We start from the raw sequence: 25,357 nt of genomic DNA on the forward strand, positions 1-25,357 counted from the left end.
AAAAGTTTTTATAAGGTAAGGATTCCCAGTCATAGGAAACATTAATATACATACAAGTCATGAACTAACTCAGGGAACACTTGCTTATCTCTCCTTGAGAGTTCTTTAAACCTACAGGGATAATACCATAGTTAATTTTATATCTGTAATCTATCTTTGGATCTTCTGCCAAGATTGCTAAGAAGGCAGTCATATCAATTATGCAGATTTGTTTCATGATCTGGCTATTTCTACCTTAATAATTGGTCTTTACGATGAATTCCTTTCACAGAGGCCAATAAGCATTCAACAGTTCTAACCACAAAATATTGTACATGCAAGGATTTTCAAAACTTTTTAATACAATTTTTTAAATCTAAGTGAAGGGAACAATAGTTTCCTTTGATGAATAATAACCTGATATTATTTGTAGGGCTTTTTAGTACTTTTATCACTGTCTTCCTGTTGGAAGAGAGTATATTTATTCATTTGTGGTTTCACTATATACAGAAGGTATAAAATGATTAGAAGAGGAGCAACATTTGAATGGTTCCCTTATTTATTTATTTATTTATTTATTTATTTATTTATTTATTTATTTTACATCCAAGTTAGTTAGCATATGTGCAATAATGATTTCAGGAGTAGAATCCAGTAATTCATCCCCAACATATAACACCCAGTGCTCATCCCAGGTGTCTTCCTTAATGTCCCTTACCCACAACCCCTCCAGCAACCCTCAGTTTATTCTCTGTATTTAAGAGTCTCTTATGTTTTGTCCCCCTCCCTGTTTTTATATTATTTTTGCTTCCCTTCCCTTATGTTCATCTGTTGCGTATCTTAAATTCCACATATGAGTGAAGTCATATGATATTTGTCCGTCTTTGACTAATTTTTTTTTAGCAAAATACCCTCTAGTTCTATCCATGCTGTTGCAAATGGCGAGATTTAAAAAAAAAGGCTCATGACTAAAGCTATGTAATATTCTATTAGGGACGATAGTGAGACAGAATAATAAAATGGGGTTTAAGAGTGAAAATAAAATGGTTTCCTTAAATTGTTTATAAACAGATAAAATTAAATTCAATATGAATAAATTAGTTGAATCAGGAAAATAGAAGGTTAAGCAAAATTTCCTAGGATAATATCTGGGCTCATAATTAAAATCATGGCATCATGAGTCAATAACATATTTCTATGTTTAGCAGACCTATAAATATTACTGTACATTGGGGCTCAAATGAGCTAAAAGGGATAGTGTAACACTGTGCAGAACTGCCAACCAATCCAGAATTCAAAGTTATATATAACTAACTACGTCCTTTGGCCTTGGAAAGAGTACTAAATTCACAGACTTAATTTCTTTCTCTCTACAATAGTTTAATCACAACTATTCTGATTACTTTGCAGGGATCTTGTGAGATGAATAACATTATTGCTGATTCAAGGTCAAGACAAAAGTGAAATTATAATATTTCGTGTTTCAGTGAAGATATTTTATGTACTTATCAAGTATTATATCCTGGAGGGTGGTTCAAAGTTAAACAAGTCTTGTTCTCTGGAAGGAACTAGTGATCTTGTTTTTTGGAGTAGGGAGTAACCGGAAGAACAAAATAAATCCTCACAAATAGACTAATGAGATATGCACCAAAAACTCCAAAAGGGTAACGTCTCCAAAAGGACGTTTGATTGAGGGAGTTAAAATTGAAGAAGTTTCCATATATAAGGTATAATTTGAACTGGACTTTGAAAGATTAGTAAAAATTCAGTTATCAAGAGGTGAGGTAGACCGTGGTAATTTATTTATTTATTTATTTTTTAATGTTTGTTTATTTCTGAGACAGAGACAGAGCATGAGTTGGGGAGGGGCAGAGAGAGAGGGAGACACAGAAGCAGAAGCAGGCTCCAGGCTCTGAGCTGTCAGCACAGAGCCCTTTGGTGTGCTCAAACCTGACCTGAGCAGAAGTCAGCCGCTCAACCAAGTGAGCCACCAAGGCACCCCTAGGTGGTGATAATTAAAAAAAAAAATATGATGAACCAAATGGTTTTGGAGTTTTGGTATGCACTGAACGTGGTAGAAGAAAACATGAATATCATCCTGGCATGATGGAATTTTTCCTATAGGCAATAAAAGATTCTATAAAGAATAGTATTTTTCACTTTGCCGTAGAACATTAATGGACTGGAAGTAACAGAGTAAAAGAACAAACCAAAAGAAACAATAGGTGTCATAATTCTGGCTGCAAAATTCTCATTGTAATTGTTGTTGCTTTCCTTGGGCTTCCTAAAATTCCATCACACCCTCTAAATCTAAACCCAGACACATAATGTGTAGTACAACTGCTACAGATTGTAGGCACTATTAAAATCTATTATAAATTGCAGTTCAGTGGGTATTGGTGTTTAATTATTAAGGAAATATAAAAGAAAATAATTTTCTAGTAATGTATGAGATGAGATGTAAAGTATGAGATGTAAAGTATGAGAAAGCATATTAGGGTAAATCGCAAAACAGAGACGAATTTAGGTTCTGGCTCAGGCAAACCTGGCACATCCGGGTTTCAGTCCCAATATGATTTCCACTTGCCATGTCACCTTGTGCAAATCTCTTAAGGTCTTTTAGTCCTTTGTTGTTTTTTCTTTTTTTGTAGACTTGGTTTCATAAAATCTATCAGAGACATTGGTAAAAAAAAATAAATTAGACACTGTATGGAAAGTGTTGAGATAGAGTATTCTTTAATTAAATTATCATTGTGATTCATGAGTCCATGAAAATATCTGTAATATGGAGGTTGATTATAATTCTCTCATTTAGTATTCTATATAGTGCAATTATAGGCCAATTATATTTCTCAGCTTCAGGAAGCACCAAAAAAATTTAAAAAGGTAAGATTTATGGCTATCTGCAGAACTGGATTTGACATCTTTCATCACATTTTTTACTGTTAGTTTTCATAGCAGAGACTTGTCAAGTGAATAATCCTAAAAATGGTAACTAGAAAATGCAACTGAAGTTGTTACTAAAAGTAAAATACCAGAAAAGAGTGCCCATTAATATGTTGAGCCACAACCTTACAAATGTTGAGAGAAAATCTGAAATATGCTTAACAAATACTTTATTTTTTTGAACAAGCTTTGCATTTATTAAACACTTTTTCTGGTAGTTGTTGGTTTTCTTTTTAACTTTTCCCTCTTCTTAAACCCTACCTATTTCAATATGTTCATTGACCTCAAGAAACAATTGATACCTTGGTTGAAATCACCTTGGCATATTTAAACAATATTAATCTGCTTTAAAATATTCACTAACTGGTAGGGTGCCTGGGTGGCTTAGTCAGTTAAGCAAGCACCCAACTCTGAATTTCCACTCAGGTCATGATCTCACGGTTCATGAGTTTGTGCCCTGTGTCTTGCCCCGTGTCAGGCTCTGTGCTAACAATGCAGAGCCTGCTTGGGATTCTCTCTCTCCCTCTCTCTTTGTCCCTCCCCTAATGGTGCATGCTGTCTCTCTCTCTCAAAATAAATAAACTTAAAAAAGAAAGATGAGTGTATTCTTAATCCCTCCTCAACTATTTCACCCATGCCCCTACCCACCTCTCTCTTGTAACCATCTGCTCTCTATAGTTAAGAGTCTGTTTTTTGATTTGTATCTGTTTCTTCCTTTGTTCAGTTGTTGTATTCCTTAAATTCCACATATGAGTGAAATAATATGGTATTTGTCTTTCTCAGACTGACTTATTTTGCTTAGCGTTACCTACTCTAGATCCATTCATGTTATTGAAAATGGCAAGATTTCAATTCCTTTATATGGCTTAATAATATTTTATTGTACATATACATACCACCTCTTTTTATCCATTCATATATTGACAGGCCTTTGGGCTGCTTCCTTAATTTGGCTGTTGTAAATAATACTGCAGTAAACATAGGAGTGCATATATCCTTTCAAGTTAGTGTTTTTGTATTCTTTGGGTAAATTCTCAGTAGTGTGATTACTAAATCATGTAGTAATTCTATTTTTAATTTTTTTGAAGCGCCTCCATGCTGTTTTCCACAGTGGCTGCACCAGTTTGCATTCCCACCAACAGTGTACAAGTTTGCTTCTTCTCTGCATCCTCACCAACTCTTGTTGTTTCTTGTGTTCTTGATTTTAGCCATTCTGACAGGTGTAAGGTTATATCTCATTGTGTTTTGATTTGCGTTTCCCTGATGATGAGTGATGTTGAGCATCTTTTCATGTACTGGTTGACCATCTGTATGTATGTCTTCTTTGGAAAAATGTCTGCTCATGTCTTCCCATTTCAAATTTTGAATTTCCCATATTGAATTCTACTGGCAATTTTTTAAAAAATCCTTACCTCAGATATTTCCTCAACAGAAATATATTCCAGAAAAAAATTAAAAGTATGTCTCAAGATAATTAATAATATAGGAGTATATATGTTTTCAGCAATGGACATTATAAAGCGTGTGTGGGTAACATAACAGAGTCCTTCATTTTCATTTTTGTTTTTCAAGAATATCCATTAATATATATATAGACAGACACCCAAAAAGAGAATGAGGCAGACATGGAGAGGCAGAGAGAGAGATAAACAGAGACAGAGATACAGAGAAAGAAAAAGAAGTCTATGATCTGGATTCTGTTATGAGTAAAAGACTGGCAATTGTATGCCACTCCATTCTTCCCTTTCCCTTATGAAAAGACTAAGTAATTATACTCATTTTAAGACCAGTTTTTTTCAAGTTTTTACTTTCCTTGATGTTATTATCTTTGAAACTCATAATCAGTACCCTGTAAACATTTAAAACTACAGACCTTCTCTCTACCCCAGTTTCTGTTATTCTTGTTGACAATAGTGGATCATAAATTTAATACCATGTCTCAGTTTTTGATCTTGTTTCCAGGGACTACTCCTCCCCATGACTTTCAGACAGCCATTCCATGGGCATATCTATTTATTATCTGTAGCTCTTTGGCTGGAAAATTAATTCTGCTAATATTCATACCATAACCATCCCATATCCCACCTTACAGCTAATTAGTTCAGCTACTCCTACTCTCTGATTTTTATCAGAAGCTCTAATTCATTAAACTTTATGCTATCTCCCATTTCAAAAATTCTCTTCTTTCTTAGTGTGCCGTTTTTCCAGTTGTATTCCATGACTCATTTTTTAATAATATTCTTTCATTATTCTAAAGCCCCATACTTTTTTTTCCTTTTCCATTACACTAATCTGGAGAACCAAGTTATCTGATTTCTGTCTACATAAAATATCAGGACATATTATTCCCAGTATGAAACAATCATCATAAAATTGAAATAATCCCTCATCACCTCAATTCTATGCAAGGTATCTGGTCAATTAATCTTCATCCTATTTCACTCAACTCTTTCAAAAATTGTTCGTGCACTTCAAAATCTATTTCCATATTTTCTATTAGATACGTATTCATTGCCTCCAAAAATCAAACATACACACACACTTTTACATCATTTGGATGTAGTGTATCCTGTTATAACAAAGCGGCTGTTTCTTCTATCTAATCTTTGTACTGGATTACATTTCTTCTTGTCTCTCAGGAAAATTATTCTATCAATTTCTCTCTTTCTCTCTCTTTCTCTCTCATTCTTTCTCCCCCTACTTAATTTCTTCCTTGGAAGTTTTCTGGGAAATACTTTCCTTTTTTAGTTTTATATCCCCACCATATAAGAAATATGTTATGGGAAGACACATGCTGTTTTATTTAGAGGTAAACTTCTTTATAAATTATTTCAAAGATGATAATTAGCTGCTACAAATTAGGAAACTTTAGGGGCACCTAGGTGGCTCAGTCGGTTGATCATCTGACTCTTGATTTCAACTCAGGTTATGATCTCATGGTTTGTGAGATCGAGCCCTGTGTCAGGCTCTGCACTGACAGTATGGAGCCTGCTAGGGATTCTCTCTCTGCCCCTTTCCTGCTGATCTCTCTCTCTCTCTCTCAAAATAAATAAATAAATATTTAAAAATAAATAAATTAAGAAACTTTAATTGTATGCTGATTCTAAGTGGTCAAGTAATGTTACCTTTCAAGAGATTCATGTTCTTTGCACATCACTTGTGAATTTTATATATGTATAACTTTTTTTTTGGAATTTTATTTTTTCTTCTTATTGTGTTACATATATATCAAAATTCGCCATTTGGATCATTTTTACGTGTGCAAGTTAGAGGCATTAATTGCATTCACAATTTTGTGAAATCCTTACCACTATTTCCAAAGCTTTTTAGACAGCACAAAAAGCAGTAATTCTCCCTTTTCCCCTCTACAAGCCCCTGGAAACCTGTAACCGACTTTCTGTCTCTAAGAATTTACCTGTTCTAGGCATTTCGTACAAGTACAATGGTGCACTATTTTTTCCATTTTGCCTGACTTATTTCACTTAAAATAATGTTTTCAAGGTTCATCTGTTATGTCGCATGCATCAGAATTTCATTCTGTTCTATGGCTGAATAAACATTCTATTTGTATACGTACACCACATTTTGTTCATCCATCCATCTATTGTTGAACACTTGGGTTGTTTCCACCTTTCGGCTGTTATGAATTACGCCGCAATTAGAAGTGGCATAAAGATATCTGTTTAAGTGCTTGTGTTCATTTCTTTGAGGTATATATCTAGGAGGAGAATTTCTGGGTCATATGGTAATTCTGTCTTTAACTAGGAGGAACTATTAACCTATTTTCCCCAGTGGCTGTGTACTATTTACATTCATACTAACAGCACACAGATTTCCATTCAATTTCTCCACATAATTGCCTACACTTGTTTTTTTATCTTTTTAAATTTAATTTATTTTCTTTTTTTAAATATGAAATTTATTGTCAAATTGGTTTCCATACAACACCCAGTGTTCATCCCAACAGGTGCCCTCCTCAGTACCCCTCACCCACCCTCCCCTCCCCCCCACTCCCCCACCCCCCACCCCCTCATCAACCCTGTTTATTCTGGGTTTTTTTTAAATTTTTTTAATGTTTATTTATTTTTGACAGAGACAGAATGCGAGTGGGTTAGGGGCAGAGAGAGAGAGGGAGACACAGAATCTGAAACAGGCTCCAGGCTCTGAGCTGTCAGCCCAGAGCCTGATGTGGGGCTGAACTCACCAGCTGTGAGATCATGACCTGAGCCGAAGTCGGACGCTCAACCGACTGAGCCACCCACGCACCCCTATTCTCAGTTTTTAAAAGTCTTATGTTTTGGCTCCCTCCCTCTCTTACTTTTTTTCCCCCTTCCCCTCCCCCATGGTCTTCTGTTAAGTTTCTCAGGATCCACATAAGAGTGAAAACATATGGTATCTGTCTTTCTCTGTATGACTTATTTCAGAATTTTTCTTTTTTTAATTTTACCCATCCTAGTAGGTATGAAGTAGTATCTTACTGTGGTGTTGATTTGTATTTCTGTAATGACTAATGATGTTGAGCATCTTTTCATGTGCTTTTTGGCCATTTGTATACCTCCTTTGGAGAAATGTCTGTTCAAGTCATTTGATTAATTTTAATTGGGTTGTATATTGTTTTGTTATAAATGCCATTATTAATGGAATTGCTTTATATTCATTTTTATTTAAGAAAAACTTTTTAATGCTTATTTTTAAGAGAGAGACAGACAATATGAGTGGGGAAGGGGCAGAGAGAAAGGGAAACATGGAACATGAAGCAGGCTCCAGGTTCTGAGCTGTCAGCCCAGAGCCTTACACCGGGATCGAACTCGCGAACTGTGAGATCATTACCTGAGCCCAAGTCAGACACTCAACCGACTGAGCCACCCAGGCTCCCCAAATGGAATTGCTTTTTAAATTTTATTTCCAGATTGTTCTTTACTGATGTATAGAAATACGTAAGATTTTTGTGTGTTGATTTTTCAGTCTGTGTGACTTTGCTGAGTTTTTTTCTTAGATCTAGTATCTTTCTTATAGATATTTCAGAGGATTTTCTATATATAGGATCGTGTCATCTGCAAATAGATATAGTTTAACTTCTTAAAAGGCATTCGGTATGCCTTTTATTTATTTTACCTGCCTAATTGCTCTTACTTGAACTTCTGGTATAATGTTGATCACCAGTGGTTAAAGTAGGCATCATTGTGTATTCCTGATTTTAGTGGAAGATTTTCTTTTTGACTTTTGGCTACAATATACAGAAAATAATAAAGAATAACAGATTTTTTAAATCTTGTAACAAAATTGATTAAACACTTAACAATACCTTATTTTTAAAGGAAAGCAAACAAATGCTGATTTTATATCATATAGGTATAGGAACCATTTACTGAAATACTAGAAATTTTATAAACATTGGAACAGTTACTGGCAACCAAGTTTACTCAATATATAATTCTTAAATTCTGCAAATGTCAAAGTTTGTAAAATCTCCCTACTTTGCTCCATATCTTATAAGATCTCATGTATCTCAGTGGAAATGCTTACAATTAGAGTCCTTACCAGGATCTGAGTATTTTTAGTTTTTGAGTGGTCTTTAACCCATGTTTCAAATGTCACTGTTTTATCACTGAGTTTATATTTGTATACAAAGTTACCTTCACTTCATTGCTAAGGATTAAAATAACTTTGAAATTTTATCTAGGCCCTTATAGTACGTACTACAAATTAGCATACAATGCAACTGAATTAACAAAACGTTAGATAAAATGGTGATGCAATTAGAATGTTTTGGAAATTCATTTGTTCCAAACAATACAGAGCATAGCTGAAAGTGCTTTGATTCTTTGAATGAATAATAGAAATACTTCACAAACTTTTAAACTGCAAAAATAAATAGGGAAAAAGGATGCTTTAGAGGTTTTAGATATCGTAACAATTCAAGGGTCTCAAATCCTTAAGGCAAATGAGAAAGAAAGAAAGAAAGAAAGAGAGAGAGAGAGAGAGAGAGAGAGAGAGAGAGAGAGAGAAAGAAAGAAAGAAAGAAAGAAAGAAAGAAAGAAAGAAAGAAAGAAAGAAAGAAAGAAAGAAAAGAGAAAGAAAGAAAAGGAAGGAAGGAAGGAAGAGAGGGAGGGAGGAGGCATAGTGCTCTCAGGTAGCTGGATAAATATGATAAAATTTTAAAAACTGTATGTATAAGCCTTGGGAATTACTTTGTGGTTTTGATGGATAAATCAAAATCTCAAGACTAGTTTCTTTTTATTTAGAGTTGCAGACATTTGCAAAATATTACAATAACCAATACCATAATGAAATGGAAGTGTAATTATATCAAAAAGTTTACATTTGAAAATATTGCTGCAAACAGCATTAAGTTCCTTATCAAAGATATATTTTATTTCCTAGTATGAGTATATATATTACATTATCAACAGTTTACATGTTTTTGTAAACATTTTGTACACATTTTTGTAAAACTGTGACTTAATTTTCAATATTCCATTTATGTAGGATTTCAAAGTTGCCTATTTTATACTTTAACAAACAATGTAAACTATTAGTTCACTGATATAATTAAAGACAATCTTGTTCACAAGTCAGTTACAGAGGAAAAGCATATAAGCAAATCTCCATGTCATTTATCAATATTACATTTTCTTAAAAAGATTTGTGGCTAGAAACGTAGATTCCTTATAAGGTTAATATTGATCTATCTTGTATTAGGACCCACACTGTTTTTACTCTGTCATCCAGTGGGGCTTTCTGCCTGGGATATGTGTGTTAATGGAGCAGATTTCCATCAGCTGGTTTGATTTAACTAATTTTTGTATATTAGCAACTTGTTTTAAACTTAACCATTTGGATTGCTCTTTTTGAATATATTACAAACAGATTATTAAGCGTTTTACCATGGTAATTTCCATAATTTTACAAATGATTCTGTATTGTTTAAGTCATCAAATCATTTCTCCCATTCCCCACTTAATTGAAAATACTTCAATGTATAGCTTTACTAGAAGCTTCATTAAGTATCTGACCCTCACTGAGAAGAGTTGCATTGGGAATTGCATTTATTTCATCTCTAATAATACACACAAGATGCTGTATAATAAGAAATTTTCAGGAGAATAATTTAGAATAGCTCATATTATTACCATGGCAAGGCAATTCCTTATTAACGCATTGAGAATGTCAAAAGAAAGTGGAATTCTTTCATTTGTCTTTTACTGTTTAACAATTCTACCTAAATAAGAGGTCCCAGAGAGAATGTAGCAGGTTTGGGTATACACTCAGCCAAACCTTTTAGATTCAGATAAATTTAGGGCACCTGGGTGGCTCAGTCGGTTAAGCGACCAACTTCGGCTCAGGTCATGATCTCACAGTTTGTGGATTCGAGCCCCACATCGGGCTCTGTGCTGGCAGCTTGGGGCCTGGAGCCTGCTTTGGAATCTGTGTGTGTCTCTCTCTGCCCCCACCCCCACTCACACTCTGTCTCTCCCTCTCTCAAAAATAAACATTAAAAATAATTAAATTCAGATAAATTTATCGTTTTCTCAAAAGATTACCAATAAAGAGTTAATCCATTATAAAATTCACTTACTTTTTTGGTATGTGTGTGTGATTTTACATATAAAGATTATCCTTGCCAATTAAAGATATTGTTTAATGTAAGAATTTCAAAAATGGATCATTACTAATAATACTAACAATTATATTTACACTAATCATGGTGATTCCATGATTCAAATCATAATATGTAAGTTCTAGGCACCATGCTACATGCTTTATAAACTTTTCATATAATCAAAAACCTTGCAGTGCATCCAATAATAACACATTTTGCATATGATGATATATACTTCAGGTTAAGTATACTTTTTTAAGGTTATAAAGCTATCAGGTGTTGGAATAGAGATTCCAATAGCAGTCTGATCCAAGAAATTGTATAATAAATAAAGAAATGTATTTTTAAAAATGCAGGGCATGATTTTTTAATAGTTAATAAAATCAATTAGAATTCATCACCAGCATTGCTTAAAAGTATAATAAATTAAATATCATACCATATCATAATAGCAAGGATATAATCACCTTACATGCTTATTTTTAGTTATACTCAGTCAATGAACTAAGCACTCTACCAGAATGTACAAAGTTGAGTCTATTAACTGCATCAAACAATGTATACACAATTTAAAAAAATTAGTCTGCAGAGGGCAAAAAGTCAGTTATTGAAGTGCTAGAAAGTGAGAGTTCATGAAAGTTGTGCTAATTAAGTATTAAAACTGGTACCCTGGAGAAGATAGAATAAGTCCATTGATCTGTATGTAGTTGAATAAAATGAGTTTCATTGTTCATTGATCAGGAAAGGGTCTTCACTTTATATCAAGTAAGGGTTTGTAGTCTCAGAATTGCTCAATAGACATGTTCTTTACAAGCCCCAGATGATTAATTCTGTGGCAAAAAAAAAAAAAAAAAAAAAACAACCCACAGTAGTCAGTTTTGATATTTCCTAGGCAAGGACTGCTGTGAGCTGTTTGTTTAAAGTAAGCAAAGATTTCCTTACAGTCCTTTTCCTTAATCTCTTTTGGCTGAGATAATAGAATGATGACACAAATGACAGACAAATCACGGATTATTTGGTCAACATTTCTATCTTGCTTTTAGATTTTTAATGCATAGTGTTGTGTTTATGTAGAAAATAATCTCCTTTTCATGCACAGCCATCTGATATACAAACTTTACATGATAGCAACTCAATTACAATATGTAAGATCCTAATAACAATACATTTGACAACAGCAACAATTACTAATGTCCTTTCATTTAGTGATTGTTATACAACAAGATCCTGCCTGAGTCCTTGAGGTTCATGATACTTCTTCCAGAATACTTAATTGCTTGAAGCTTGTTGCAGGAACATCAGCCAAGAATAAAAGAAAAAAACAAATAAATAAAAAACATAACATGAAAAACAAAAACTGCCTATGACTGTTAAAGCTGAAAGAACCTAGTGAACTTGTAGTCATAAATAGTAACAGAGTGTTGAAAAGTAGAATCATCTATATAATACAAATCAAATTATAGGGATTTGCTCACTAATCATTTTAGAGTAACAACCGACAGTGGAAGCATTGACAAATATTTAGTGCCCTTTTTTTTAAGGAAATTCTATTTAAATTTTTTTATTTTTTAATGTTTATTCATTTTTTGAGAGAGTGAGAGAAAAAAAACATGAGCAAGGGAGGGGCAGAGAGAGAGGGAGACACCGAATCTGAAGCAGGCTTCAGACTCTGAGCTGTCAGCACAGACCCAGACATGGGCTTGAACTCACGAATTGTGAGATCATGACCTGAGCCGTAGTTGGAGACTTAACCAACTGAGCCATCCAGGTGTCCCTAGTGCCTTTAATTCGTATCATAAGTTTTTTTTCAACCAATAAGAATATTTAGAGCTAGAAAACAAATTTGTCCTAAAACAAATCAATCCGTAGATATTTATTGTATCAGTATTTTTACAGGAATATAAGTATAATTTTTTCAATATGAAAACAATGCATTCGCTAAAGCATTACGTGACTATCAAGTTACTTCTGTATAATTAAGTTAGAAAGACTGTGTTGTCTTGGTTGATTCATAAATCAAAGTTTCCATATAAAAATTAAAATAACATTATAGAAATAACCATAACAATAATTAAGAATGTTAGAATTTCTTACAAAGAAGGATCCTTTCAGTTTCACTTAAATGATCTATAAGCACAGAAAGAAGTGTATATGAAGAATATACTATATATACAAGTTCATAATTTCTTTTTAATTATAAGTCCACTAATTTTTGTCCTGATACTATATATAAGTATATAAACACACACACACATATATAAACAGTCTACGTATAGAGTCTGTATACTGACTGTACACACACACACACACACACATGCACAGAGTCATCCTGGACAATTTCAGGATAAAGTTATTGAAAACTTCTCATTTCAATCTTAAATAGAATTAACCTCATTAAAATAATATACAAAAATTACATAAATTCTACCATTTTGATTTAAGCTTTACATGCAACCAATATGGGTATGTAATATATAAGAATATTGTCAGAAAACAATTAAAAATATAAGTAAAATATTATAGAATATAAATATATAATATAAAAATAAGTAAAAATGATTGTAATATATTTGTTCACATTCCTTGATAAGTTTTGATATTCCTATAAATTTTCTTTAGTAATAGACACTTCTTTAAAACCTTTCAAGATTTGGGGGCATCTGGGTAGATCTGTCAGTTAAGTGTCTGACTCTTCATTCTGGCTCAGATCATGATTTCATGGTTCATTGGTTCAAGCCCCGCATCTGGCTGTGCACTGACAGTGCAGAGCCTGCTTGGGATTCTCTCTCTGACCTTCCCCTGCTTGCTTACTCTCTCTCAAAACAAAACAAAACAAAACAAAAAACAACCTTTCAAGATTTTAAAATAAATCAGATATTTTAGAAATTGAAGTTACCCTCAAAGAGTATGAGTATCACAGGTTATTTTGTCATTGTTATAATTCAGTTTAGTTGAACATACACGCTTGCATTTTTAAAACCCTAAACATTTATGAAAGTAACATTTTCTTTCAGGATAAAAAACTTAAGATGTTAATTTTATTTATGTTTTGTATGAGACATTAAACCAAGTATCTCATAAACTAGAATTTTAATTAAGTAGACATCCTTATACCATGATAAAATCATGGAGAAGTCAGAACATTAACTTTTAAAAAATCATCTTGATTAGATACAGTTTATAGAAATGTTCACATATTTTTACATATACAGTACACAAGTTATAATCATTAAAATATTTTTTTTAACGTTTATTTATTTTTGAGACAGAGAGAGACACAGCATGAACAGGGGGAGGGGCAGAGAGAGAGAGGGAGACACAGAATCGGAAACAGGCTCCAGGCTCCGAGCCATCAGCCCAGAGCCTGACGCGGGGCTTGAACTCACGGACCGCGAGATTGTGACCTGAGCTGAAGTCGGACGCTTAACCGACTGCACCACCCAGGCGCCCCTATAATCATTTAATATATTGCATCTTGTCTCTTAGTCAAGAGATAAGTCACCAAGGTGTTACCTTAACTACAGCTAAACTTTTTGTTTTGTTTTAGATTTTTCCCATAGTTGAAGACTCAACCAGGCAGTTTCTTAGAAGAAGCAAAACACTAAAATCCGTAATTAATTTTGAAAGTTCTTTAGAAATGTTTATGTTCTATATTTAAAGTACATGAGTATTTACAACTTTCTATAAACTTGCAGAAGTTTCTATAAACTTATAATTAACATTGGAGCTACCATGAAATTTAAGAGATAAACAGTTCACTTACTTTTTTCTTCTACTTGGTGTGATTTAGACTTAGTCTGGGTATTACTAAAGTGTACATATATATCGACAAACTTAAAAACCAGTTAGAAAGGCAAACTGTTGTAGAATTGAAAGGAAAGGATGGTAAGGATCAGGGTGGTGCTGTTTCAACGTGCGGTGCCTATGTTCACCCCACACAAGACAAGAAGTGATTCCTTTATTGGCCAAAAGACCAACTCAAGAATTCCCTGGAAAACAATTACAGGAAAAAAGAAAACACACTCAGACTGAAAGCTCAGTGTCAGACGAGTGGTGGTCCAAATTATAAAATAGGTCATGAGCTATACTGATTCAGAGTTAGAATTTGTCAAACAATCTCAGTTGAAATAAGTGTAGGGAAGGCTCAAAAAGGACTCAGGTCTCAGTCGGTCACCACTGGACTTCTCACCCACCGCACCGGCTCACTGAAGCCCTAAAATGAGCATTCAGGAGGCACGTGTAAGCATTTGTTTTCATTCGCAAGTCAGTCAGTGAAGGCAACTAGACAATTTGGTAAGACTCCTAGAATGTCTAAGAATAAAACAAAGACCAGAGATAAAATACTATGACTACCAGTGCTGCTACTACTGTTACTACTGCTGTTACTACTCACAATAATAATAATTACAAAGCTGAATCAATTAACTTGCCAAGCAAGGGAACACACACCAGTTAAAAATTTTACTAGGTTGCTGAGGTGGATAATCAGGGTTTTTTAAGTAATTAAAAAAAAAAAAGAGGGGTTCGTGGTGGTTGTGCTAATTAAGTGCTGAAACTAGCACAATGAACAAAATGAAATGAGTTCATATATCTGCACTGTCCATTAGCCAGGAAAGTATCCTTCGTTTGGTCTAATAAGTGAGTGTTCATTCAGGTCACTCAAATCCATGCCATTTTGTCAGCTTCAGCTGTTTAGAGTCAGATATAATGAAACACAACACTCAGTTTTGTTATAGCTTAGGGAAGTGTTCTTGTATATATATTTAAGTATGAACTGAACTTTTTAGTATGCATCTCTGTCAAAAAAGTTTGAGCACCACTGGTTTAGATATTGGCAAAATGATTTATTTGTCATATATATACTGGCTCTTTTCTAGACCCTGAATGCCCAGAAAGTTCACTATTTTAAAATCCCAGGTTTCTTTAAAGATTAAGAGAAGAAAAATCACTGAGAGTTTTTTGAAGAGTTATTTGCTAAAATTAGGTTAGTGTAAATGCAATGTTTTCTTTCCCTTGCTGATCTGTTTGTATTAAAGAAGAGAGATATAAGAAAATGAGCTTCTCATAAATTATTTCATGAGCAAAATAAAGGAGAATGGCCAGATAACGGCTATCACTGTTGCACATTGTTAAAAGGAGCTTTACTAATCTTGGGATAAGAAGGATGTCCCAGGTGCTTATCATCAAATTCAATTACAAATGCAAAGCCAAGGAGAAGTTTATAACTGCAAAGCTAAAGTCAGGTTTACATCATTTTGAGGTATCTGGGTTGCTTTTTCATGGGTCTATACCTAAGCTTGAGGAGACAGGAGTAAAATGGAAATCGTGTATTCATGGGCAAGGGCACATACATTAAAAATAATGAAATTGGTCTGCATGGAGTAGCTTAGCTAGCAGATTGTCACAGCATGTTCCCTCATTAGGATATTTCCTTGAAGCTTAAGATTGTTAACATAAGCAAGGCGGAAATATCCAGGTGATAGTGGCTAGACATATGTATTCATCTTCAAACTAAACTGTTCTTTGAAGAATGATGTGGTCCACAGAAATTCTAATACTTTTGAATACTCTAAATACCGGTCCCAATAAATATTACTGCAAACTTTAAATGAGCACAGTTTGCTCTAGCTTACCTACACTGAACCTTTGAGAGTAGTTGTTTTCTCTTAGGTGCAGATATTTGGATAAGCAATGTCTAAAGTACTCTTTCCTTTTGGAAATTATTTTTGCTTTACTTAGATCCAATGTCTGGTTTTGCAGTCAAGAAATACTCATATCAATATCATACTTGTCACAAATCTCGATGTCACAGAACTGGCCACAGATCTCAAAATTCCTTTTTAGTCCTGAGTACTTCAGTATTTTTATGTTTTTGAAATACTTCAATAGAATTCAAATAATTCTGATAATTTTACTTTGCAAAATATGATTTTCTAATATTAGCACTCTGACATATTAAATCTAGGAAGAATTTTCACCCCACCATTGATTTTAGAGAATTTGATTTTGATTATTTTGTGCATCAGTTCACTTGGAAATTACTTGCTTTTTGATGTGGTAAGATCCATGTTAAACAATATCATAGACCTCTATTGATATAAATGCTTTGTCTCTTCCTTTAGAAAAAATTTATAATTTACATGCTGGAAATCTGACATACACTTGTTATATTCCTTTTTCTGGCTGTTACTGACTTTTGAATTACATTTTATAATTGATTATTGGTTATAGGGAGCTTACTGATACCTTATATACTTATTTATAACTACCCACCTTCACAAACTCTCATTGTGAAAACTTGTTTCTGTTTAATGTTCATTTTTCACTCATTTTACATTGGTTAAACCTCTTTATTTTATCAAGGCCTATACTAGAATAAAAATGACGTGACATCTTATGTTTCCCTCAAATTTAATGGGATGGCTGTCACAATTAAACTCTAAGTATAGTGTTTACTGTTCAAAGTAAGTATTTTGAATACAGTTCTTCTTTTATAAAGTATTCATATTGAATTTTATTAAACAAAGTATTCTGATGAAATTGTTTATGCCTTGAAAAAATATATTTGATGGAATGCAGGATGGATGGAGAAACTACTTTTCCTCTTTTAGATTTGAATAAAAGACCATGGTTTAGGAAGGATAGTAAAGTTGTGTCTTTAGATTTGATATTTTCTTTGAATACCAGACTCATAAACAAACTGCCTTCTCAGCACCACCTCAGAAATGCCTATTAGCCACCCAGAATGCCAATTTGATCTGTTCACCTCTGAAATCCGTGCCTATCTTTCTCAATTAAGTTAGAGATAACCCCATGATTCCTGTTGCTAAGGACCAAATGTTACTGTGTGTTACTTTTTCTCACATTATATTTTCATTTATCAGAAAAGCTGCTGGCTTCTTCTTCAACAATAAATCTAGATTAGACCACTTCTCTCTATCTCTAGTTTCCACCACCTTAGAGTCAGTATTGTGTCTTTCCTAGATTCCTGTGAGATCTCCCTAACTGACTTCCTTTTTACCATTCTTGACTCCCAAAGTCTGTTCTCAATTTTGCTGCCAAAGTGGCTTTCAAGTTATGTTACATCATGTTACCACTCTGTTCAACACCGTCCAATAACTTCTCCACTCATTCAGAGTGAAATTCAAAATCATCGTAATGCTATGAGATACACCCTCATCCATTATTTATATTTATCTAACCTTACCTCCTGCTATTCCTGGTATTCTCTTGCTCTTCCCTGAACTTCCTAGTTTATTCCTATCTCAGGATCATTCTACTTACTGGTTTTTTTCTACCTACAGTGTTCTTTCTCACAACATGAACATGGCTCATTCCCTCATAGTCCATTTTTGGTCAATAGTATCTTTTCATTGAGGTCTTCCCTTACCATCCTATTTTAAATTGTAGCCGTTAACAATCCTATTTCTCTTTTCTTTCTTTCTTTCCTCTATTATACATATATCTAACATACTTTTATTATATTGATTGCCTCTTTTTCAAGGTAAAAATGTAAGCACCATGACGCCAAAGATAATGTTATTCATACACTGTATCATCCCAAGAAAGAGAGAATTGTTAATAAAAATTTGTTGAACAGATAAAACATTGTGAACAAATGAACGATTAAACAAATGAATGATTTGACTGTTGACCACCAAGACCAAGTGGATCAGCGTGGAGAAATGAATGGTATGGGCAGGAGAATGGTGTCCAATGTTGTCAGCATTGCAAAAGCCAGACCCCTCACCTACTCTGCCCCCAGGTAGAGTCAGCCACAAAATGAGTAGAAAGGTGAAAAACCTGAATTATCAGAGGCTTACTTTGAAATTGATGAGGAGAGGGGCGCCTGGGTGGCTCAGTCGGTTAAGCGTCCGACTTCGGCTCAGGTCACGATCTCGCGGTCCGTGAGTTCGAGCCTCCCGTCAGGCTCTGGGCTGATGGCTCAGAGCCTGGAGCCTGTTTCCGATTCTGTGTCTCCCTCTCTCTCTGCCCCTCCCCCGTACATGCTCTGTCTCTCTCTGTCCCAAAAATAAATAAACGTTAAAAAAAATTAAAAAAAAAAAAAAGAAATTGATGGGGAGAAATCTGATGTGACAAATTTTACAATAGGATAGAGTAAGTTCTTTTTACTTGAAAAAAACCCATGCTAGAGACAGAAACCAAATCTTGTAAGGAAGAATAAGGAAAATTACATTCATTACACACCTGTATTTTGTGATTTCAATGTATCATATTTACTGTATGTGAGGTTCATTTCTGATTTCAAAAAGTTTAAGAAAGCTGAATATTTATACCATGGGCATATTTGAAAACCCAGGACTAAAACTGAAGGGTTCATCATATCAAGAGAATGTCTGTCTTATACACACAAACACACTCACACAGTGTTAGCTTGATTGTGGTGATCTTTACGTAATGTATACGTATATCTAAACATCAACTTGTGTACCTTAAATATATACAACTTTTATATGGCAAAGATATCTCAATAAAATTGTTAAGGAAAAGAAAGAAAGGCAGCTGTGAGTGCTTGCAAGAATTTTGACTACTTAGTGATATTGCTGTGCAAATAGTGTCCCAGTCAGAATTTACTGTACATTTCAGGAGAATAGATTCTGGTAACATTGACTCTGAAAGTCTATTATTCTTGGCTGCTTTAAATATTTGTCAAGAGAGACTGCAAAAGGAAAGGAAAACAATGCACTATTTTAGAGTACGTTGATGAATCTAAAATTTTCAGTTTCAGTGGGACACAAAAGTTATAAAAAAGAAGCATCTTTCCAGTTTTTAAAAACAACAACAATTCTGACCTTTAATTTCTATACTAAGTGAACAGGGCCAAAGCAAATATTGTACTGGACATAGTTAAACAGGCACAAGAGACTTTATTCAATGCTTTTGCAGTAGGGGAAATAGGCCAGCATTCAGTGTAATTCTACTGAAACAAGGGTCACAAAGTTTGTAAGAGCTAGGGTGGTGCAATCATAGACCATCTGTGTTTGATAACTGGCTTTACCTAAAGGAAAAGTAAACTTTCTTATATCTTCCTGACAGGAGGTAGTTTTACAACTTGACCGAAGGCAGCCCTACCATGGAAACTGGGAGATAGGTGCACTAACTCTTACATTTCAAAAGGATGGCTGCTGGGTGCTTCAGAAAGATGCTCCCGGATGGTAAAATAGGCAAGAAGCTGGAGAAGATTTACATCTCAAAGGGGCAGAGAAAGAATTGACAATTGCAAGTATTCTAAAGTAAATGATCTGAGAAAAGGGAGGTCAGTGGCCTGGAGACAGGAAGAAGGCAGTCTAAAAGTTACTCAAACAGAGGGGAACATTAACACTTAACACTGTCTTGGTCAGCATTTTAACGAAGAGGTAACATCAGCTTATCCTTAAAGGCAGAGCAACCCTGCCAGCCCAGCAAACTGGCATGCCTTTATTATCTTGTGGTTTGTAACTGACTAGGAACCATATGCTATAAATATTTTATATTTTCACAATAGTGACATCTTAGGATGACAACTTTTACACTTTGAACGTTATAGACGGTTTCCTTTGTTGATTTTTGTTTCCACATGACACAATTTTTAGTAACTCAGTGGGATAAGAAATAACTGGACTGCAATGAATGACCCCAACCTGTTAACTCCAGCCTTCATTTATAATGGTGGGTAGGTTTGGAGGATATGCAAGAAGGTAGAGAAGAAAAATGTATTTGACCTTCATATTTTTCCTTCACACTAATGACAGTCTATGTTAGAAGGGCTATCATCAAGAGAGTTTTCGTAATTCACTTTAAGCAATTGCCTGTGGTGGCTTTACATTTTATTAGATTGAACCCATCCTGTATCTAGACATCTTTCTTTAGCACATGGCCAAGAATTCCACAAGGTGGCTCTGTGTCTCACTGTTGGAGCTGAGTGTAATTCCAGTCTCCATGCAAGTTTCTCATTTGTTTACACCATTTATTTCTCACAGGAGAATAAAGTCAAATTTTTCTAATCAAGTTAGAAGACATCAGTTGAAAAGCACATCGCTTTTTAATGTATCTGAAACTTAGCACTTGGAATTAGGAAAAGTTGTCAATTACTGAATTAAATTGATAATACCTAAAAATAATAACAACTTTATAGTGCTTATTATGTACTAGGCATTAGCTAACTAATTTGTTCTTTACAGTAACACTAAGGACAACTTAATTATTATTGTTATTTTGAAAATGAGGAAACTGAGGCACAATATGTTAAGTAATTTGCCTAAAATCATACACTGAGTATTTGAAAAGTTGATTTTTTATCCTCAGTTGTCTGAAATTGATATATGAACCAAAGTCCATAGCTTGTTCTGCATCTCCTAAAATACAGCTACTAAGAAAACTATACATTGCAATTATGGTTTGGAATATGTCATTTTCTGAGTGTCTAAGTCATATCTAATATTTAATACCAAAGTGGAGTAGATTTTGATGACTCTTTAATAACTTATTTTCCTTTTAGGTCACAGATGGTAAAAAACACTATAAGCACACGTTGCATGCATTTGATCATTACCCCAAGACTTTTACCGTTTAACATGTTGATACCATGTAGAATGCAATTAGTGGAAGTGTTTTTGCTTCAAATGCAACTATGTAAAACTTCTATGATATTCACATATTCACTTGAATTTTATGTTTTCTTTAGCTAATTTAAATTTGAGGGGATCCAATATTTTATAAACAGTAAAACCAAACTTCCTATCATTAGTGGACACCCTAAATCCATATTTGTAAATATCACTATTTTATTTTTTAATATACTGAATGTAAAAGAAAGGGCATATTAAAAGATAAAGTAATATTTTTAAATATATAATTTGAAAATCAATAAGAAAGCTACACTTTAAATGCCTGTGACTTATAAAAACAGTTCTACTTTTATTTTGGATTGAAACGAATATGTTATTTTTAAAATATAATTCTGCATATTGTAAAATATTTTTTTTTGTTTTTAAAGAGCATTGTGTGATTTGCGATTCTTTCCCTAGTTAATTTCTTGTCTTGTCTGTATTACTAGATACTTCATTTATTGGCACATCCTGTGTATATGCCTACATGTATAAAGGTGGCATGATTTTTTGTTTGTTTGTTTTGTTTTTTTCACTTTAGGCTCTAGATTAATTGGAAAACCAAGTATATTTGAATTTAAGGGTCAGAGTTTTCTGGTGTCTCTCTTAACAGTTGCCAAGGGGATTCTTCTTACTACAGAAATTTCACATTCAATCACAGCAAACTCTGGGGACATTTGTCATGATCTTGACAGGTTAGATAAACGGTTAGTTAAAACCATGGGTGAAGGTCAATAAGGACAAGTGTGAAGTGGCTAAATTAAAAGCAAAATACCAGTTACAACTCTACTCATTATGGAAAGCCTAGCTAAGTTCAAATACAGCAGAATCACTAATGTCAGGTTATGGAAATACAAAAGTAAATTTTGACTCTACCGTAATAGGCAATTAAAATCAAAACTCTATTTTTATACAGGGTTATTTTCAGGACCTATTGTCATCATCCTATCATATTTATGGTAGATTGAATAGTATTAATAAATAAAATGAATCGAGGAAACAAAAACCGAAGTACAAAAGAAAATTGAAAGAGTACATGATAAGTGAGTACTATGAGTAAATTCAAGGTGAAGTGTTAGTTTCTTATTTCTGACTTACAAGTTCTAGGAGCAAGTAGAACATAATCATTCATTTTACAAATTTTAATATGTATTAATCACTTTTACTAAGAGCATGTAATAGTCTCTACATTCAGAAAGTATAAGCTACTGTGGGACACATTAATTCACCCATTAATTTAAAAAATATTTTGCTCTTTCAAAGTATTTCTATAGGGAAAATGGGAGACCAATTGTTAATAAATATACAAATAAATACATTTATTTTACATAACGATTACAACTTTGAAGACCATTTAAATATGGAGATATTATTTGCAGATGCTGGTGGGGTGGGAAGCACTGGGTATGGTTCTCAGAGAAGGTCTTTCTGAGGAGCGAGTGTTACTTCTGAGATCAAAATTATGAGAAATATCCAGATATTTGAACAACTGGAAGATAAGAGGTTCAGACAGAAAGTTTATCCACAGCAAAAAGGCTGTAAGACAAAGAAGAATTCGTGTTAAAAGTAGATGAAGGAGCAATGTGGAGGTAGCAGTGTGAAAGTTGCCCAGGACCACAAAGTGGGGTTCAGAAAAGTAGGCAAAAAAATTCAGTTAATCAAGAGTCATACAGACAGTAGGAAAGTGTTTAAATTTTATTCTCTGTCTGAAACACTGTTCAAAAGGCACACAGATCATAAAGGGAAATTGCTCTGAAAGGTCCTAGTTGTTTGGACCTATGTAGAAGGTTAGGTAAAATTTTCCTAATAAGAATACTTGAGTTGGTAATTTATGAGAAGCAGTCAATAACAAAGTGAGGTACAAAGTTTTTGTTTTCTGAAAAGGATAAACTAGTAAAAGTTTCAGGCTTTTTGGGCCAAGAAACAAAATTTAGGATGCTTCCACAACAAGGGAGATGACACATTTCCACAGATTTTTATTGGCAAAACCCAAAATATAACAATTGAGTAGACTTCTTTTGTAGTACAGGTCTACTAATGGGAACAATGGAGTTCTTTATTGGGGAGTAACATTTTACTCAAGTGGGATTCATAATTTATTTTGCCTGTTACCAAAATTGGTTGTAAATACTTGTATTACCTGTTAATACTCATCTATAATGAGATTTTACATACTTCATCTTTGAAATTTTTTTAACACAGAGATACTGGCAAATATTGATATCGGTCCACAAGCGTATTATTTTAATTGAGCTTATGCAACACTTGGAAAGCATTTAAAGTATTCTATTAGGTTTTTCTCTTGGTATTTGCCTTTTAGCATATCATTATATTGCAGAATAATCACTCCCAAATGAAGGTTACGTGGAAGATTTTCAACTGTACAGTTAAATAGATTTTGAAATATGGAAATTTCCTTTAAAGTTAAATAAATTTAAAAAAAAGCAATACTGGAACTATAGTTTGAACTCAACAGAAAATATATCTGCTCCAAATTTGTATAGCAATGGAAAATATGCTTCTTTGACTTGTAACAGCAGAAGTGTGTAAGCAACTTGACATTACTTAAATAATTCAAACTTTAGTTGTTGAAATAACATTACAGCAGAAGTTTTGCATATAAGCACTTTCTTGCTTTGTAATTTTCAGATGAATTCATTTAGAAATGTTATCTGCAAAAATCAGCAGCAAGAGCTAATTTCAAAGCCATTCAATGTAGGGGTTGAGGTTGGTTCTTGTTCAAAATAATTTCATACTTGGCTGTTGGCTCAAATAACTACTACAATAAAACTTTATGGCTATTGAGTAAACCATTGTGTGGTAGGTCAGGGTATTCAGCTTCTATTTCTGACAAACATTCATGGAATTCACAACGGTCGTCCATACGAGTGAATGAAATGAAATAAGGATATATACCAATATATACGCAATGGCAGATGAATGCACTAGACCCATGTGGTATTCACAGATAATACCCTAAGATGTATTTTTTTCCTTCACTAAGAGAGAACCTTAATTTTTTAAACAGACAACAATGTATCCAGCTTAAAAAAGAAAACATATCTCTCAGATTCTTTGCAGCTAAGAATAGCCAGGTGACACAGTTATGCCAATGAAATAGAAGTAAAACTCACTGGATAAGGTTTTTTTTTCTTTCCAGCTTTTTTTTTCAATATATGAAATTTATTGTCAAATTGGTTTCCATACAACACCCAGTGCTCATCCCAAAAGGTGCCCTCCTCAATGCCCATCACCAACCCTCCCCTCCTTCCCACCCCCATCAACCCTCAGTTTATTCTCAGTTTTTAAGAGTCCTCTCTTAAATATGACAAAATTGACTGGCATGTACCATTTTGAACTCTTTCAGTTCTGGAACACAGATGTAATGTTGAGATGGAGGAGTCTTGCTAAGACCATGAGGCAACAAACTGCAGACAAAGGAGGGCTGAAAATAATTTTATAGAGAGTCTCAGATTTTTGTAGTAAAAGGGCTTCTCTAAATATCTTGGCCTACTTTCACCCAAAGAAAAAAATGCCTAATTTATTTATACCATGTTTCATTCAGAGGAGGATAGGGTGGAACTTTCCTCATGAGGAGGATAGGATAGAATTGACTAAAATTGACACATAGTCTGAATTCGGATTAACTTTCCTACCTACTGTTTCTGCCAACATCATTGTATTTTTGTATCACAAAATACAGCTTCTGATCAATTAATTCCATTTATAATGTAGGAATCAAAGCTATAGAATTATTTACAAGAAGAAAGACTGTAAGATTTTGTGATCTGTGTAATTATGAAGCCACTGGACTATCTATAGAGAAGAAAAGTTATCTGTTGGAGACCCAATTACTGAAATATTTGCAAAGTGGAAATTCCATAAAGTGTCACAATTCCAGGGGCACCTGGGTGGCTCAGTTGCTGAAACATCGACTTTGTCTCAGTTCATGATCTCACAGTTCAAGCCCGGCGTCAGGCTCCGTGCTGACAGCTGGGAACTTGGAGCCTGCTTAGGATTCTGTGTCTCCCTCTCTCTCTGCCCCTCCCCCGTTCACACTCGGTCTCTCTCTGTCTCTCAAAAATAAATAAATGTTAGAAAAAAATTATTTTAAGTGCCAGAGTTCCAGATAGATGATCGTTGGAGTGATGAACGCTGGTGTGTATTGCCTGTTTTAATGTCACCAGCTTTGCTGTGATATTGTACCATAATTTTGCAAGAT

Source organism: Acinonyx jubatus, chromosome A1 (assembly GCF_027475565.1).
Source record: "Acinonyx jubatus isolate Ajub_Pintada_27869175 chromosome A1, VMU_Ajub_asm_v1.0, whole genome shotgun sequence".
Taxonomy (NCBI): Eukaryota; Metazoa; Chordata; class Mammalia; order Carnivora; family Felidae; genus Acinonyx; species Acinonyx jubatus.